Source organism: Lissotriton helveticus, chromosome 9 (assembly GCF_964261635.1).
Source record: "Lissotriton helveticus chromosome 9, aLisHel1.1, whole genome shotgun sequence".
Classification (NCBI taxonomy): Eukaryota; Metazoa; Chordata; class Amphibia; order Caudata; family Salamandridae; genus Lissotriton; species Lissotriton helveticus.
In genome coordinates, this window is record NC_136070.1 from 537,112,250 (window position 1) to 537,129,386 (window position 17,137).

The 17,137-nt window shown below is 45.3% G+C and overlaps 1 protein-coding gene across 1 annotated transcript in view; it reads right to left on the reverse strand.

Moving 5' to 3' along the window:
- LOC144781513 (inositol-trisphosphate 3-kinase B-like) overlaps window positions 1-17,137 on the reverse strand; it is a 944,304-nt gene that overhangs the window by 842,574 nt on the left and 84,593 nt on the right. The gene's annotated exons all lie outside the window — the stretch shown is intronic.

Below are 17,137 nucleotides of genomic sequence, written 5' to 3' on the forward strand. Positions count from 1 at the left end.
TGTCCTCTGGTGGGGTAGAAATTATTGAAGTTTGCAGAGGTCTGGTAGTGCCCTCTGCCGGAGCCTTGCCCTCTATTGTTGGTCTGCTGGCCACGGCCAGTCGCGCGGCCCCTGCCGCGACCGGCCCCACCGGAGAAACGCTGATGAAAAACTCGCTTAATGGTGGATTGCGCCCTGTCCAGCGAGGTAAAGGTGGACACAAATTTGCCCAATTCCTTGATGAAAGGCTCGCCAAAGAGGCCCCCTTGGGCCACCGCGCCCGCCTCAGAGGAGGCCAAGTCCCCCAATTTCGGGTCCAGCTTAATAAGCAAAGAACGCCTGCGTTCAGTGGAGAGGGCGCAGTTGGCATTCCCCAGGAACACGATTACACGTTGTGCCCAGTTCGATAGCACCTCCGGGGAAATGACCGTGCCATTCGCCTTCGCCTCCTCAGCCATGTCGAGGATTTTCGTGGCAGGCCCGACCGCATCCAACAACTTATCCTGACACGATCTCCAGGACCGGTCAATGCCCTTGCGGGGGTCTTTCATGAATTTGGCCAGGAAGGTGGCCATTTTAGCGTCCAACTCGGGGGTCATGGCCACCTTGCCGTCCAAAGTGGGCCTTGGGCATTCCCCCCGCAAACAACCCCTAGCCTCTTTCTCTAGGGGCTTGCGCAGGCGACCCGCAACGAACTTCGCCACAGTCTCCCCCGGTGCCCAGGCCGCAGACCGCGGGTGGACAATCTCGTCCGGGTCCAACATGCCCGACTCATCCCGAGGGAGCACTGTTGAGCTCGAGGGGCGCCAAGAGCGCACCGACTCCCCGTCATCGTCCGTGTCAGGGGAATCGTACACCGGGGACGAGGGGGCAGTACCCACAGTTCCCACAGGCTCAGGGTCCGACAGAGGCGCAGGGGGGGGAACAGTCCCCTTAGCCAAAAAGGCGTCCCGGAGACGCTCAAAGGCGCCCTTATCAACCCCCTGCATCCCAGAAGGAGAACCCTCACTACGGGGCTTCTTAGAAGGTGGCGGGCGTTCGCCCGACGTCCCTGGGGGGTCAGTAGGCGCCCCCAGATGTGCAGACGCTAACTTAGCACATTCCTCCACAATACGTGCCGAGAGGCGGTCCTCCATGGGCCCCACCACCTCAGTGACGCAGCGGTATATGGAGCTATCCACCGCCTGATAAAAGTCATCATCTTGGAGGCAAGAGTAGGGCTCCTCCTCATACTGCTCATCGTGGGACATATCCCCAAACAACCTACCACACAGGCGCAAAACCTCAAAACTGTAGCAGCTAGGCACCAAAAGCACCCTAAAGGGTGTACTGTGTCTTTAACAATATGGGCAGACAGGATGACTGCAAGTAATATTGGGGCCAACCAACTTGGCAGAATGGTGTGCACCTACACCTCAGCGCGCGGACCCTCCACACCGGGACCGGGTCAAGCTGCCCCTCAAGCGCGCCAAGCCACACTTGTACAAATGGTGCATATGAGCGCCTACCGGCGTTTCCGCGGTCTAAGCCGCAATACCGACCCCAGCGGGCGTCCAAAAATGCAGGGAATACAGACCCGGGTAACCGGGCGTCAGAGGGGCAGACGAGGGCAGGCTCCGGCGCAGACAGGCTCCCCAGCGCGACTCCCGAGATCGTAGAGACGCGCTGAGGAGTCGGCGAGACGCACGGGCGCCCTCTGGCGGGCGTTGTGAGCACCGCGCCAAACGGGGAAAATAAAACCGCGTAGGAACGAATGAAGCGTTCCCGCGGCTGGGGGCTCTGAAAGGAAACAGCGTTTACAAACGCGACAAGCCCCCAACAAGTCCGTTTCAACAGGCACACATGCAAAAAGCACAAAACCTGAAACGGCAGTGTAATCACTAAGGAACAAAACAAAAGCACTTATCTGGCTGCGGGAGCAGCGAAGAAAGAGGAAGAGCAGAGAGAGGAGACTGGCTATCTAGACGTCGTAGACATGGTGGAAGGACTATGGACTGGATATGCATAACAGACTCTTGGGAGTTGTGGTTTCGGACTAGAGAAAAAATGTATTTCACTGCTTTATTTGAAAGCATGGTTCTTTGTTTATATATTTTTCCTGAGCTGCTGTGGAGTTTATGTTGTTAATAAAGCGAAGGAAGAATAGCATAATCTGAAGCCTCCGGTCCTGACATAGAATTCTATTCTTGAATGAGCAAATACGCATATGTACATTTACACAGGTGGAAATCTGCTGAAGAACTGCAAATTCACTTTCCCTATTACCACACCTTTTTTCCCCATCCTGGAAATGTTTTTACTCGTGCCCTAGAAGGAAGACATGGGCGAGGACTTGGTGATATCCTTAAACATGTTATTTTTTGGGTGTGCTGACTCACATGGCATTCCACCCTGGATCTGCTTCTTCACACCTACTTACAGTCCCTGTATGTAGATTTGCAGGAAAGTGGCCCAAAAAAAAGTGCAGAGCCTTTTTAGAATCCAACCTCTTATATAATATGAACCCTAATGTAATCAGAGATTCTATTATCAGTGCTCTGGCACAATGAGAATTCTACCATATTTGTCATCTCACTGTACGGCACCAAGGGGGTCAAGTGGACTTTTTTTTACTGGACAAGTAGATAGATTTCTGAATCATACCATCCCTTGGACAGGCAGGCAATCATATAATTCCACACACCTGTAAGTAGCAAGAACTGTTCAATTATGTTGCTCAGAAGATGCAAGTTTGAGGAATATGTGTTTTTCTATGTCAAGAAGTGGATTGTTGTTGAAGCAAGAGATTTAGAAGTTGGGTGCTTCAATAGCCTACTAACAATGGGATAATAATTCCCAGCGAATGAGAATGTTTTCACTGTTAGCTATAACTACTGCACCATTCATATTGAAGAGGTATTCTTTGGTGTCCAGTTTCCTGCCCTCTGGTGTAACCTATCCCAATTTGCTTAAGGGTTGACCCCATCTCTTTGTTGTGCTATCCTCTTCTGGCATTTTCAGCTGACTGCAGGCAGAAGGGACGCATTAAGCTCACAATGGCAGGCTTTTCAAGACTGTTTTCTATGGAGCCCAGCACCGCTCCAGCTGTCCCTCCTGTACAAGCTGGCACTGGGAAAAGAATTTCTCTCGCTCTCTCTCTCTCTACAGAAACTGTGCCACAGCTCCACCTTTTTTTCCGAGGTTGAATGCAAGCCCAAGCATTTACAGAAGAGCAGATAAAAGTCAATAAACTGTTTAAGTTTTCCTATTGCTCTGAGGTACATGGACTTTCTTTCCTCCTGGCCAATTAAGGAGTGGAGCTGGCATAATGTGTCTGGGAAGACAGAGCAGTTTTCTGAATACCAACACGTGGGACAGACAGTCCGAAGCACTTCAGAAAAGCAGTTTTTGAAAGCAAGCAACTGCGAGCTAAATTCACACCTTTGATCTGTCATGGCTTCTGTTCAAGCGGTAGTACTTCTTAAACAAACTGTTTTAAATAGTGTTTTCCTTTCATTCATTTTTACTGTGGGTGATGTGTGAGAGTTTATTACAGACATTTTTCAGAGAAATGCTGAGTTTATGTTTCATGCACAGCCATAAAAAAAGGTTCCTTTTTGGAAGACGCTCCATCTATCGGTGATAGGAAGAGTGGAGTTAATAACAAGCATTTGCAATGCAATAGGTCTCGCGTTTGCAAGAGTTTAAGCTATTGCCATTGTAAATGACAATGCCTTTTATTTATGTTTTAAAAACCAACACATAAAATAAAGGCCTTGTCATTTACAACGCCAATAGCTCAAACTCTAGTAAATGTGAGACCTATTGCATTGCAAATGCTTGTTTGTAAGATGTGGAATACTGCATGCATTTGAGTTTGCTGCAGGTAATGTTTTTAGTAATATTTGGGAAATCGACAACAAACACCAGTCAGTCAGACTATAAACAGGCCAAGCCAGCCAAAAAAAACGCCTACACTGACCTCTTACACCAGCCCTTCTGGGACTGCCTGAAAGCCCTATAGTATAAGCCAGTCCGACATTGGAAGGTAACGATAAAAAAATCCATATTATCAAAAAAAGAGTCCATATCTTCTATGAAGAGTGTCTGTGTGTGTATGTGTGTCCGACTGCACGGTGATCTTGGGGCAGTTGTACTGCGTGTGTGTTCAGTGACTCTCCTGTGCGTGCGTTGCTCGCTCTAGCGAGTGATCTATGTGGCAGTTGTATTGCGTGTGTGTTCAGTGCCTCTCCTGTGCGTGTGTGGCTCGCTCTGATGCTGAAATATTAACCAGTTCTAGGCCTCGCCCCCTGCCGCCGCCGCTAGCTTCCTGGTTCCCTTGCCCGTCGGTGGGGATGGCTAGATAGAGCGGGAAGCCCCCGGCAGGCTCGGGCCTGGGTATGTTAGAGGAAACCTCCTTGTGACGCCTGGGAACTGCTCGAGCCCGAGTGCGTGAGAGACAGCGTCAGCAGCGTGAGAGGCGTGCGCGCGCGCAGCAGTTGAGTGCCTTAGCCGGACTCTGCCACCTGTGTGCAAGTTACCGGTGTGTGCAAACCTGCCTGTCCGGCTGCATCAGGGTCGCTCCCGCCTGCAGTCTTGTTTCATGTAAGAACATGCCACGCCAACGGTAGGACAACTGTTTACATGTGTTTGTTTTCTGTGCTGTTGTATTGTACGTTACTTTGCAGGCCGCCTTGTTAACCAGGAGAAGCCCCGCGTGTGCCAGATGATGCAGAGATGACCCCAGCGCAGCGACAAGAGCCCGGTGAGGTACGAGGGGGGAGAGGGAGGGGTGTGTGTGTGTGTGTGTGTGCCTGCGTGTGTGTGCATGCGTGTGTATGTGTGTGTGCATGCGTGAGTGTGGCTGTGTGTGTGCGCGCGCGATTGAGAGAGGCGAGAGGCTGACTTGCTGGGAATGTGGACAGGAGATGTGCACGGCGCAGGGCTGGACGTACGTGTCCACAAGATGAAATTGCCGAGGGAAAGCGCGTAGCCTTCCCCTGTCCAACATTCCCGGCAAGTGAACAACATGAGGTCTTTTCGCTGGAAGCAGCGCTTCGCGCTGCTAACACCAGCGAGACCTAAAAATGGTCATGCTGCCACATCTCCTTTACTATTTTTCTAACCTCCCGCTTTACCTGTTTGAGTCTTTCTTTTGCTCCCTGGAGGGGGTCGTCAGGGATTTTGTCTGGAACAACTCGCAGTCCAGGGTGGCCTTAACGAAGTTGTACCTGCTGCAGTCAAGGGGAGGGTTGGCTTTACCCAACTTAGAGCATTATTTTCTGGCTTCCCAAATATTATGGGTAGCAAAATGGGTAGAGGAATTACACCTCTCAGACTCTGCGGAAAGTGGCCCCCGCTCTCTCTGGATAGGATCCTTTTCTTATTCTACCCCTGTAACAGATCGAATGAACCGCTTTTCTTATTGGTTCAGATCGCGCGGCGGTGCTTTCGCAGGGTGCTTCGCCTTACTAGGCACGTTATACCATATGCACTTGTTATGCCATTGCTGGGTATGTCAACAGTGAGAGGACGGGTACAGAGTTCGGATCTTGTTGATTGGGCGGAATTAGGTTTTACTACCCTAGGCAACCTGTATGGTGAGGGTGCATTATGGCAGGTCCTCACCATTACGGAGGAGGATGGGGTGCCTCTGGGCCAATTCCTGAATTATGCCTCCTGGACGACCATGAAGAGGCCCTGGTGGGATGATATTGCGCAGGAACCTCCAACACATCTCCTTAGGCAATATGTACACGTAATGGGTACGGGACGGCACCTGGTGAAGTGGTTTACAGAGTTGATCCGAGAGCACACTTTAGTGGATTTAGCATCGGGTGAGCTAAATGGTAGGCAGATCGGGGGAGACCCAATTCAGAGAAGGAAAGGTCTGTAGTCTTGGAGAGCCCTACACAGATCCCTAGAAATGCCCGCTTTAGATTGATCCAATTCTTCATTATTCACAGAGCATATCTCTCCTCAGTTAAAATAAATAGGTACTTTCATAGATGGGACGCATGTTGTCTGCGTTCCAAACTGGTAGATCTGATCTGCTGCATATGCTCCGGTCCTGCCCTGGGCTGCATTCATACGGGGACAGGGTGATCGGACCCTTGGCCACTAGCATTGAAAGGGAGGTACAGCGGACATGGGAGGCATGTATCACAGGCGTGTTCCAGAGAAACAAAAAACTTAAAGCATCTTCTAGATTTTTAGATTTGGGTTTAATTGTGGCCAAACAGCTTATTACACGTCGATGGAAAGCGGAAGAGGCCCCACAGAAGAAGGCTTAGTTTCTCTCAATGCTGAATTGGGTTAAGGCAGAAGCGGTCTCTTTAAAACGCAAAGATGTGCTTGGGCTTCGTAAATTCCTTATCTCTACTGCATGGAATGTAATGCTATGTACGCTTCAGGGACTGATGGTACCGGATGACCCTCCGGATCCCTCTCTTCCAGATTGATATTGTATAACATATGTGTTGAACCGTGGCCCGTGATATACAGTGATTTGGGACGAGCGTCCCATACACCCCGAATTGTTATATAAACTTCTCCAAGCAGACATGTAGTACAACTATATAATTGCGGACAAGAGTAACGTCTCATAGCAACTGAGATTCATGTTTTATTACCTACCTTTATAAGGCTCCAGCCTCCCTTCCTTTGAAATTCCGCCCGATGATGTTTCTATGTTAAGAGTTATTAATGAGACTGTTTGATTGCATAAACAGATTGATGAGTTATGGCAGAGTGAAGCCAAAAACGTTGTATATAGGCCATAGATATGTGTATGCAGAGTAGAATGTTACTGTATTACCACAAGATTTTATAGCCATGCTGCAGAAGGTATCCCGATAAATGCCTAATGGAGTATGTCATTTACAAGTATAGATGCAAAAGATAACAGGGATGTTTTCCATACCATTGCAATGTTGGGTTACAAATCTAGCCTGGCTGACTACATGCTGGCTATATATGATAATTTGTATGATGGTGTACTGTTTTGCGGTTATGTACAAAACTGTAATAAACAGATAAAACAAAAAAAAGAGGTTTCTTTTAGATCAAAACAGGACCTCACATATCAGAAATAGGAGGGCCTCAAAGAGATTGTTTGCAGTAATAGTAGTGAGACGCTATTGTGTTAAATATTGAAACACAAATCACTATCCCAGAATAGTAGACGTAAACTCATTTAATATTTGGACGAGTGTGCCTGTGCACTGTTAGTCACCTGGCTAAAGAGAGTATGAAGGAGCTGAAATTAGACCATAAATTCAAAGTTGTTGTGAACGGGGGACCCCAAAATCTGTTTGTCCCAGAGCCCCCAAAATCTTTAAAATGTTCCTGACCCTCATTAGGGCACCTTACCTGCAGCTCTGGACTAGAACTGCAGAAAGCTGGGTTACTAACACCCAAAACTCAATTAGAATGTTCAGGTTTGGTTTATGAGGTGAAGCAGTATTTTGAGGCTTTTAGTTTCAAAATTCATGGTCATGTTTTTCAGACGTATTCGCTCAACAGAAATACCTTGGTATATTGGTATTAGTGTGGAAGCAGATTATTGATAACCAACTGGTACAGGGTCGCTTCTTCGTCCACGGGTTCTTAACAAGTGAGGAGGAATCGACACTGGAACAAAGTACAAACCATAGGTCATTTATTAACATTCAGGAATGGGGCCTCGTCCGACAAGCACCATAGAGATACTCAAGGAGGAAGCACACCGAACGATGGTTACATGGGTTTTTATAGCAAGAGATCACAAACAAGGGATGCCCAGAGGTAAATAGAGCTTTGGGAAAAACACACAAATGAGGTACCAGAAAGAATTGACAGCCTTGGTGCCTTGTGCAATTGTCGCGTCCTGAAGCTGCAAAACAAGATATGCTATCTGGGTAAACTTTACTTGAGGCTTTACCATTGTCTGAAAAACCCCAAGCAGACACCAGCTGTTCTTTTACGCTGACTCTGCATGTATACACAGCCTTCAATGTCCCAATCTAGATTCTTTACTCATGTTTATACAGATGCAGTGTCAAGGATAGAACCGGGCTGGAAGTAGGGCAGGGGTGAAAAATGATTATTGCATAGCTTAATCAAAAAATGAGAGAATCAGATTTTGCATTTTAACAGTCCTTCCTTTTCAGCCTGTGCTGAATCCATTTTTTAAAGTATATATATTTAATCTTGTATGTTAATATTCAGAAGTTCGTAAATTACAGTGTGCATCATTCAATTCATGAACATTAATTGGGGGAGGTTTAATATTAATACAGGTGGTTATACTGATGAAAAGCAGCCCCCTTTGAGACCCCCAAAGCTGCTTGGCTTATCACCTTTAATTCACTTTCGATTCTATTTAAATGACGAGGCAGGCGCTGGAAACTGGAAGGCAAAACAAGGTTTATTTACTCTAGAGGAGGGCACGTCTACCGCAGACACCAGGATGTCTCTCAGGGAGGTGTTCTAACTTCAACTCTCCAACAGGCTACTTTTATACAGTGTTCAGACAAGACAATCTTTATGAGCGGTGTCATGTAGGCTTGGTACCCTGCCCCGGACAAGATGCCATACATTTCGGACAAGTTGGTTCGTACCCTCCCAATCATAAACAGTCGGACATATGATGTTTATCAGGCAGCTGGCCTTTGCCTCAGGGTCGGGAACATGTGAGACTGGTCAAGGTTTAACGTCCTTTACTGTTGATAGGAAAACAAGTTCCATTGTCCATCGGGAGGTGCATTCTTTGGGGTGCAATAAACCAGGTTAGTGCGGGACCTTTTGGTATCTACAATCTTTGGTTACATGCATAGGGATGGTGAGGAACAAGGAATGTAGAGGTTTGCGGCGGCACTAGAATGTCGTTCTTAAGCTAACATCAAACGTGGGCATGTCTGCTAGATTATGACCCTTAGCACACATACCAAGTCGGTCAGAAGGTTATACAGATACTTGTGGAAGTGCAGGTGGTGAAACAGGGGTGAACAACAGAACACAAAATGGTCGCGGTCGATCAAAATGACTGTGGCCTATGTGTACGCAAAAAGCGATGGTGCAGGTAATGTTCATGATTATCGGCCCAGGTTTCACAATACAAGTTGTACATATCGTAGGGGCACATTGAATGCAGCAACAGAAAGTGAGAAAGATGGCTCCTATAATTATTATTCCCATTAATAAGTTCCAACTCCAAGTGGAAATAAGTCCCTGTAACCATTCGGACCAGGACCAGGTTCCTTGGTCTTGATGTATTGCTGTGGCTATTTTATGTAATTTGGAAATGGCGTAATAGACAGAAGGGGCGTGGTCAGGAATGAACACACAACAGCTACTACCGATGATGCGACATGCTCCACCACGATCGGCGAGTACTACATCAGGCACCATTCTGTTTTGCAGGGTTACAATCCTTATAATTTGGAGCTCTTCTGTGATATTACCAAGAGCCAGTGCTGTTTGATTTGTCACAGCCTCTACTACACGGGTCAAACGCCTAATTTTGCTACTATTTAAAGCTGCACCAACAAAGAAAAAGAGTCCCAAATTAAAATCAATATATTGTTGTAATGCAGTGTCAGCTTGATCTACTTCATCATTATTTATGGTTCTTTTAAATCGATTCAAAGAAATGTCATTAAATGGTTTTTGGTCTTTGAGATAAGACGCAGGTGCTAAGAACACAGGAGGAAGCAAAAAGGACACATAACATATGCCGGACCATCTAACTGGTAGATGATAATAACCTTTGTTTCCACAAATGAAGTAAGTGTTATGGGAAGATAGAAAACTGCTATTGTTCGTTCCAGTGATATTCAATACTGTAGTACAGTCACTTTTTCCCACGGAAATGCTGCCAATACTGCTCACACAAAGATCTGCTCAGGCTCTGGTTACAGCGATAACAGGAGGTCCATTACCTTTGGCTGTTCGAGTGTTAGGAAAAACATATCTTGTGGAGGAATTTCCTCTGCGATACTCCCATACAGTTCCCTTGGCCTGCAGGAGGCCTTCATCATCGGGATACCAGACCTTATTGAGCTGGGCACTGAGTCTTCCTACATCAGCTTGAGTAATATTACTAATTGCAGAGGCACACAAAAGTGCAAACCAGGCTCTACAGGAGCCATTTTGTGAAAATGGTAAGGTAATGAAAGGCGTTCCTCCCTTCTTCTGATGGGCTGGCATCATTCCACATACCCAGCAGTTCGTAGTGTTTGTAGCATTATTAGTATGATGAAACATTTGGATGAAAGTGTTATTGAGATACGACATACAATGTTTTTTCTCATGATAGGGAAGAGTGAAGTACTAATGTTCCATGGGGACAGGAGTAGTAGGCAATAAGTTTTGAGCCGGAAACACTTTCTCCTTAGTCCAAAAAACTGCTGCCAATATTATCAATAATATAATCAGAGTCACCATACACAGAGTCTTATCATTGCTTCGCAACTTAGATCCCAATTTCTGCATGTCTCCTTCTTGGTATCGATACAACCACAGGGCGGAGAGAGATCCAGGCACCACTAAACACGTATAACAATCCCTTCTGAACCTAGTCAGACAATTCTGTGTTCCTACCATGTCACAGCTGAACTGTTCCACTAATTGAAACTGGCCCTCTGGTATCTTTAACTGCTCCTTCCCTTCCTTGGTCGTAAATCATACCTTGTTGCTGAAGGCGCTGTTTGATAAGGAAACAAAGTGTCTTAGTTTAGAGGAGCAACACTTTTCTGAGTCTGAAAGATGTCTTTCAGATCATTTCTGCCTTCTGGCTCGAGAACAATTGCTGGTATTCGCTTGCAGTGTGCAGCATTTATCCAATTGCGTCTGTTGGTGACACGGACAGCAGTTCGGGTTGCCAGCAAGACTTGCTCAACGTTCTTCCAAAGAGGCTCCAGATTCTTAGAGCGTTGAAAGTTCTTCACCAACACGAACTCGCCTGGTTGGAGACCATGAGCCAGACCCTCTGATTTGTCTGATATGGCTTCATGCACCTACTGGTAAATCAGAGACAACTTTTCAATCACATTTTTCAGGTAACCACTCAAAACAGGGTACTGTATTTCTTTTATCATGTTTTGTCTTTCTTGGGGGTCCCCACACATTCATAGGCCTGCCAAAAACTATTTCGTAGGGAGAAAGTCTAATCTTACTATGTGGAATGGAACAAGCAGATAACAACGCTAGGGGTAAAGCATCTGGCCAATTAAGGCCCGTTGTAGCTTGTATCTTTGCTAGTTTCAACTTCAATGTGGCACTGTGCCTCTCTAATAGACCCGCTGCTGGGAGGTAATTAGAAACACAAAACATTCGTTTTAGCCCTAAACCCTTCAGTAGGTACTCTATTATCTGGCCAGTACAGTAGGGGCCATTGACGCTCCTTAGGACTCTACAAACCCCAAAATGGGGGAAGAACTCCTTTAACAGAACTTTAGCTATTGTCAAGGCTGTGTTGTCTTTGGTGGGATAAGCTTCTACCCACTTACTAAAGGAACAAACCACAACTAACTCATACTTCAAATTATTACAGCGCTCTAACTGAATATAATCCATTTGAAGTGCTTCAAAGGGAACCTGGGGTGGAGAAAATCCACCAGTAGGGGGTGATAGTCCCTTCCCAAGATTGTGCTGTAGACATATCATGCAATGTTTGACCAAATGATCAGCTGTTTTCCGAATGTGCTGATTATCCCAAACCTGTTCTAGTCGGGAGATGGTGTTTTTGGCACTGACATGAGCAGGTCCATGAGCAATAGTCACAAAAGGTAATAAGTAGGCATAGGGCAACTTCCATTTCGACATATCTTTTGATCTTCAACATCCCTCATCATCCAACACTCATTACTTCTGCCATTCTGCCTTTTCTTGCTCTGTAGCTAACTGCTGTACTTCTTTGATCTCTGTATACATATTTTCCCACCTTTTAGCTTGCGATCGTAATATATATACCCTACTTGTGTGAATACTTGCAGTACTTTTTGCAACTTCGTCTGCAAAAGCATTTCCTTGTCCCACTTTATCTATAATTTTCTTGTGGGCACTACATTTGATAATGGCTACACTCTTTGGCAATGTCAAGGCAGTAAGAAGACTATTTACCAATTCACCATGCTGTATTTTAGAATCATGGGAGGTTAGGAATCCCCGTTCCTTCCAAAGCCTGCCAAAATTGTGTGCCACACCAAATGCATACTGACTATGCGTATAAACATTTACTGATAATCCCTGAGTTCGCATGTCCTCAAAAGCGCAATGAGTTCAGCTGCTTGGGCAGATTTGTGTGGAATACGGGCTGTTTCTACCACAGTTTGTAATGTGGTTATGGAAAACAATGCAGAGGAGGTGCCATCAGGTAATTTCAAGCAAGAACCATCCACCCACAATTCCCCCTCAGGATCTAACAAAGGTGTATCTTTAAAATCTATTCTCCCCTTAGTTTGTTCTTCTGTTAGGAAAATAGTCTTGCAAATCATGAGTTTGTTCAGCTGGCAAAGGTAACAATGTAGCTGGGTTCAATGTCAAACATCTCTTGAGTTTAATATGAGGTAACAAAAGCGTTAGTTTGTATCCTGTGAGTCTAGAGCTAGTCAAGTGTTGTGTTTTAGTCTGGTTCAGGAGTGCATCTATGGAATGGGGTACCATAACCATAAGCTTGTTACTCAACACTATCTCCTCAGATTGTCGTATAGAGATGGCGGTGGCAGCAACCACTCTAAGACATCCTGGAAGTCCTCTGGCCACTGGGTCTAATACAGCCAAACAATAAGCACATGGACGATGTTTACTACCTTACAGTTGTGTAAAAACTGACAATGCACATCCTTTTCTCTCATATACATATAATATGAAAGGCTTAGCATAGTCTGGAGTGCCTAACACTGGAGCAGAACAAAGGGATGCACGAAGCTGCTGATATGCTTCCTGACATTCAGATGACCTTGGTAGAAGAGAGGGAGTGTCTTTAGTTACCTCTTTACAATGCTCAACTGTGTCTGCGGCTATCAAAATGTCATCAACATATTGCACAACTGTAACTCCTGGTGGCAAAAGAAGTTCATCCAACTGCCGTTTAAGGGCCTGACTGTAAATGCTAGGACTTTCTGTATAACCTTGTGGAGCCCTACAAAATCTAAATGAGCGACCCAGTAATGAGAATCCAAATAAATATCTACTATTCTCATGTATAGGAATAGAGAAAAAGGCATTTTTGAGGTCAATAACAGAAAATACAGTGGCTGTAGGTGGGATTAATGTTGACAAGGTCGTAATATCAGGGACCACAGGATATTGAGGAATCACTATTTTGTTGACTTCTCTTAAATCAATCACAAATCGGTAAATGGGGCTATTGCATGCATTAGAGGAAACTTCCTCAACAGCTCCTGTACGTATCATGTCATCAATGATAGATATCTGACCAACTCATAAACAATAGATATCAGCGCATCCTCACCTTCTTTTGATATCTTATATTGCAGGAACCTTGGTAAGGAAGCATCCTCCAGAACCTGTATGTGTACTGGGGAATTGTCCATTCTTCCCACATCTGTGTCAGCAGTAGCCCAAACACATGAAGGGACAGAATCAAGATTCAAACATAAAGAAAAATTATATTGTTTAGGAAATGTCTTTTTCCAACAAATGACACGTACTCCAGATGGGGAACAATGTATAGCAGCATGGAAATATTTCAAAAGATCAAGTCCCATCAAATTATTTGGAGCATGTGGGGGAAGTAAAAAGGGGGCTGAAGCACCAAAATTCTCAACCTGCAAAGGTATTTTATGGGACACAGGACTAGGAGTTGATGTGCCATCAAATCCTATCGATGTAGTCACTTGGCCAGACAAGGGTGTCCCAGGGACCAGTTTCTGAGATATCGGACTACGTGTCGACCCTGTATCCACTAAAAATTTCTGATCCTGCCCAAGTGTGGTGGCTGTTATATAGGGTCCTGACTGGTCTACAGGTATCTCAACTGGTCCTCCTTGTACTACGCTGTCCTAGCAAAATGCGTTCCCACAGTTTTCTCTGATTCCCAATCCTCCATAGAATATTGATTATTGTGTTGATCAAAATAATTTCCTGACCTATTTCTCTCTGGAGCTTGAACCTGCTGTGGCTGCTGTCGGGAAGCTGAAGACCCCTGGCTACCATTCACTTGTCCCCTTCCTCTCCCACCAGCAACTAAAACAGGACATTTAGAACGCCATTGTCCTTTCTCCTTACAATAAGAACATTTGTCCGGTCCTAGTGGAGTTTGTCTATGCAGTGGCCCTACTGGAGGGGTTTGTCTGAAATTCTGACCATAGGTTTGACCACAACCTCGACCTTGAGGCTCATAGGCCTGGACCATCATTACCTTAGTTTTCAATTCTTTTAGTTTTCCTTCTTTCTGTTCTTGATCAGTGGTCACCTGATTCTGATAATACTGAGCCATATCTGATATAGCTTTCGGGGTTACTGAAGCCCCCGTACTCTCAGAATTCTTTAAGTGAACAGATATCTCGGGAAGTAAATTTCCCACAAATCGATCTACAAATAAATGTGCGCATCCGTAGGTGTAGATTTATCTTGCCCACTAAAATCGTGGAATACTTCCTCAAAGCAAGGAAAGAAATCAGGGACGGCCTCTCCCAGTTTTTGTTTACAAGCAGTGAGAAGTACCCAATCTATCTTCCTGGCCGGAACAATCGTTTTTATGTAAGTAAGTATGTTACCAGGAAGATCCAGTATAAGCTGACTAGGTTTCTGACCAGGTTTCCTATCCCTGTCGGCTGCTATGATGGCAGCCAAATCTCCTCCTAGGTCAATGCGGTACAAAAGGGGGTGGTGATGGACAGAGCATCTGAACCAATCAAACACTCACACCCAGTCAAAAGATCTGAGTTCAATCTCCTCCTAGGTCAACAGCATGATCCTTCTTCCGAGTAAGTCGCCACATATCCGGTGGCAGGATCATACTAACAAACATATCAATTTCAGCTAAGGTCATAACACTAGAATCAATGGCTGCCTGTACATCATAAAATCCTCTAGGATTTTTCTGTATGTCTGGTAAAGAGGCTTTTAAAGTGAGTACATCCGTCCTTTTCCAGGGTGTATATATCCATTGTACAAAAAATGGGCTCTAGCATTGGGACTATTAGGGTCATCATTATCTGCATTCCCTCTTCCAGGAATGAACTGAGGCACGGTTTCCCTCATAGGTCTTAGTCGAGGAGAGGAAGAAAGTTAATCACGGTATCCAATTATCGTTGCTATGGCAGTGTTAATTCTACTTACAGATAAGGCTCCTATCTGAAACTGTCGATTAATAGCTCTAACATCATCAGGACCATTTTGTCCTGTAGTCATCTCCCATTGGACCATAAGTTGATGAGAAAGCTTATTTATGAGACAAAGAAGCTTGCCCTCAGAAAAATCCTATATCTGATCTATCATTTCCCCTACCTCCATTTCTAGGTCACTCAACCAATTTAATACCATCAACCTCATGACGTGATTGAGATACAGTAGAATGAAGAATTCGAGGGGTCAAAACAGATACAGAAAGTACAGGATCATCAGTCATTTTGGGTACAGTGGCCTGGGATGGAGGCGCAGTGGCCTGGGATGGGGGGGGAGGTAAGGGATGTACCGGTACTGGTTGGAAAATAGGGAGCTAGACAACCGCGGGCAAAGGAGGTGGAGCCGGAGGTACAGGGGGAACGACATTTGGTGGGCCAGGAGGAAGAGGTGTTAAAGGTACATATGGGGGTGGGGGTCGTTCAATCAATAATCCATCAATATCTGAATTCACATCTTCTTGGTGGATTTGTGCTTCTAATGTGGGTCTGACTATATATTCCTTAGATATTAGCAATCTATGCTCTCTATCTAAACATTCTTTTTTCTCCTGAACTTCCTTATCCTCCAATTCCTTATACTTCTGATACTCTGTCTTCCTTTCCTGTTTCCTTTGTACCTTCTCTGGCTTGAGCTGCTGCTCCTTTACTTCCTTACTCCACATACGCAAACTGTCAAACATAGCTGGCCTAACTTTCTTTAAAAACAATTGTTTCTCTAAATAGTCGAGTTTGTGAGGGTCCATCGTTCCCTCTAAGGCCATTGCAACTGGGGATCCCCTTTTGTATATTTGTTCCACAATGCATTATACATGATGGGACAAATACCATATTTGATGTACATCTCAAAATTCGGAGTACCTTCTGGTGGCGCCGGCTGACTTGCTTCCAAAATGCTCTGCTTATCGCAGCAGCAGCAACAAAACTTCCAAAGCGTACTAAATACAGGCATGTTATATAAGATATAAAAAACGTATTGACAGAAATAAATAAAAAATATTCTCACATTACCTGTAAGGAAAAATGTTAGACAAAACAAATAGCAAGTTCCAAAACAGATTCCAAATTCCAAAACAAATTCCAAGCAGATTCCAAACGGATACCGAACAAATGCCAAACAAATGCCAAATAAAGTCCAAGCAAATGTCAAACAAATTCTAACCAAATAAACCAGTTCAATACAGATCTACATTATGTATAGTCTTCAACTCCCACCTGTCGATCCTCCCTGATCCAAAAAAAATGACCGTCCGAGGGCCCCAGTCAAGGCCAGCAGCCGCCAGGAAGATCAGAGTCAGAGAGCTGAAAAATCACCTTGGACCATGAAAAACACTAGTCTCTTCAGGTGGGGCGCCCCTCAGCGAAGTTCATCTTACCGACACAATCTCATTCCCCAGTCTGACTGCGAGCCCTTGATGGTGCCCCACGTCTGGGTGCCAATATGTGGAAGCGGATTATTGATAACCCACTGGTGGAGGGTCACCTCTTCGTCCACGGGTTCTTAACAAGTAAGGAGGAATCGACAATGGAGCGAAGTACAAACCATGAGTCATTTATTAACATTCATGAATGGGGCCTTGTCCTACAAGTACCATAGAGACACTCAAGGCGGAAGCACACCGAACGATGGTTACATGGGATTTTATAGCAAGAGATCACAAACAAGGGACGCCCAGAGGTAAATAGAGCTTTGGGAAAAACACACAAATGAGGTACCGGTAAGAAATCACAGCCTTGGTGCCTTGTGCAATTGTCGCATCCTGAAGCTGCACAACAAGATAGCTATCTGGGGAAACTTTACTTGAGGCTTTACCACTGTCTGAAAAACC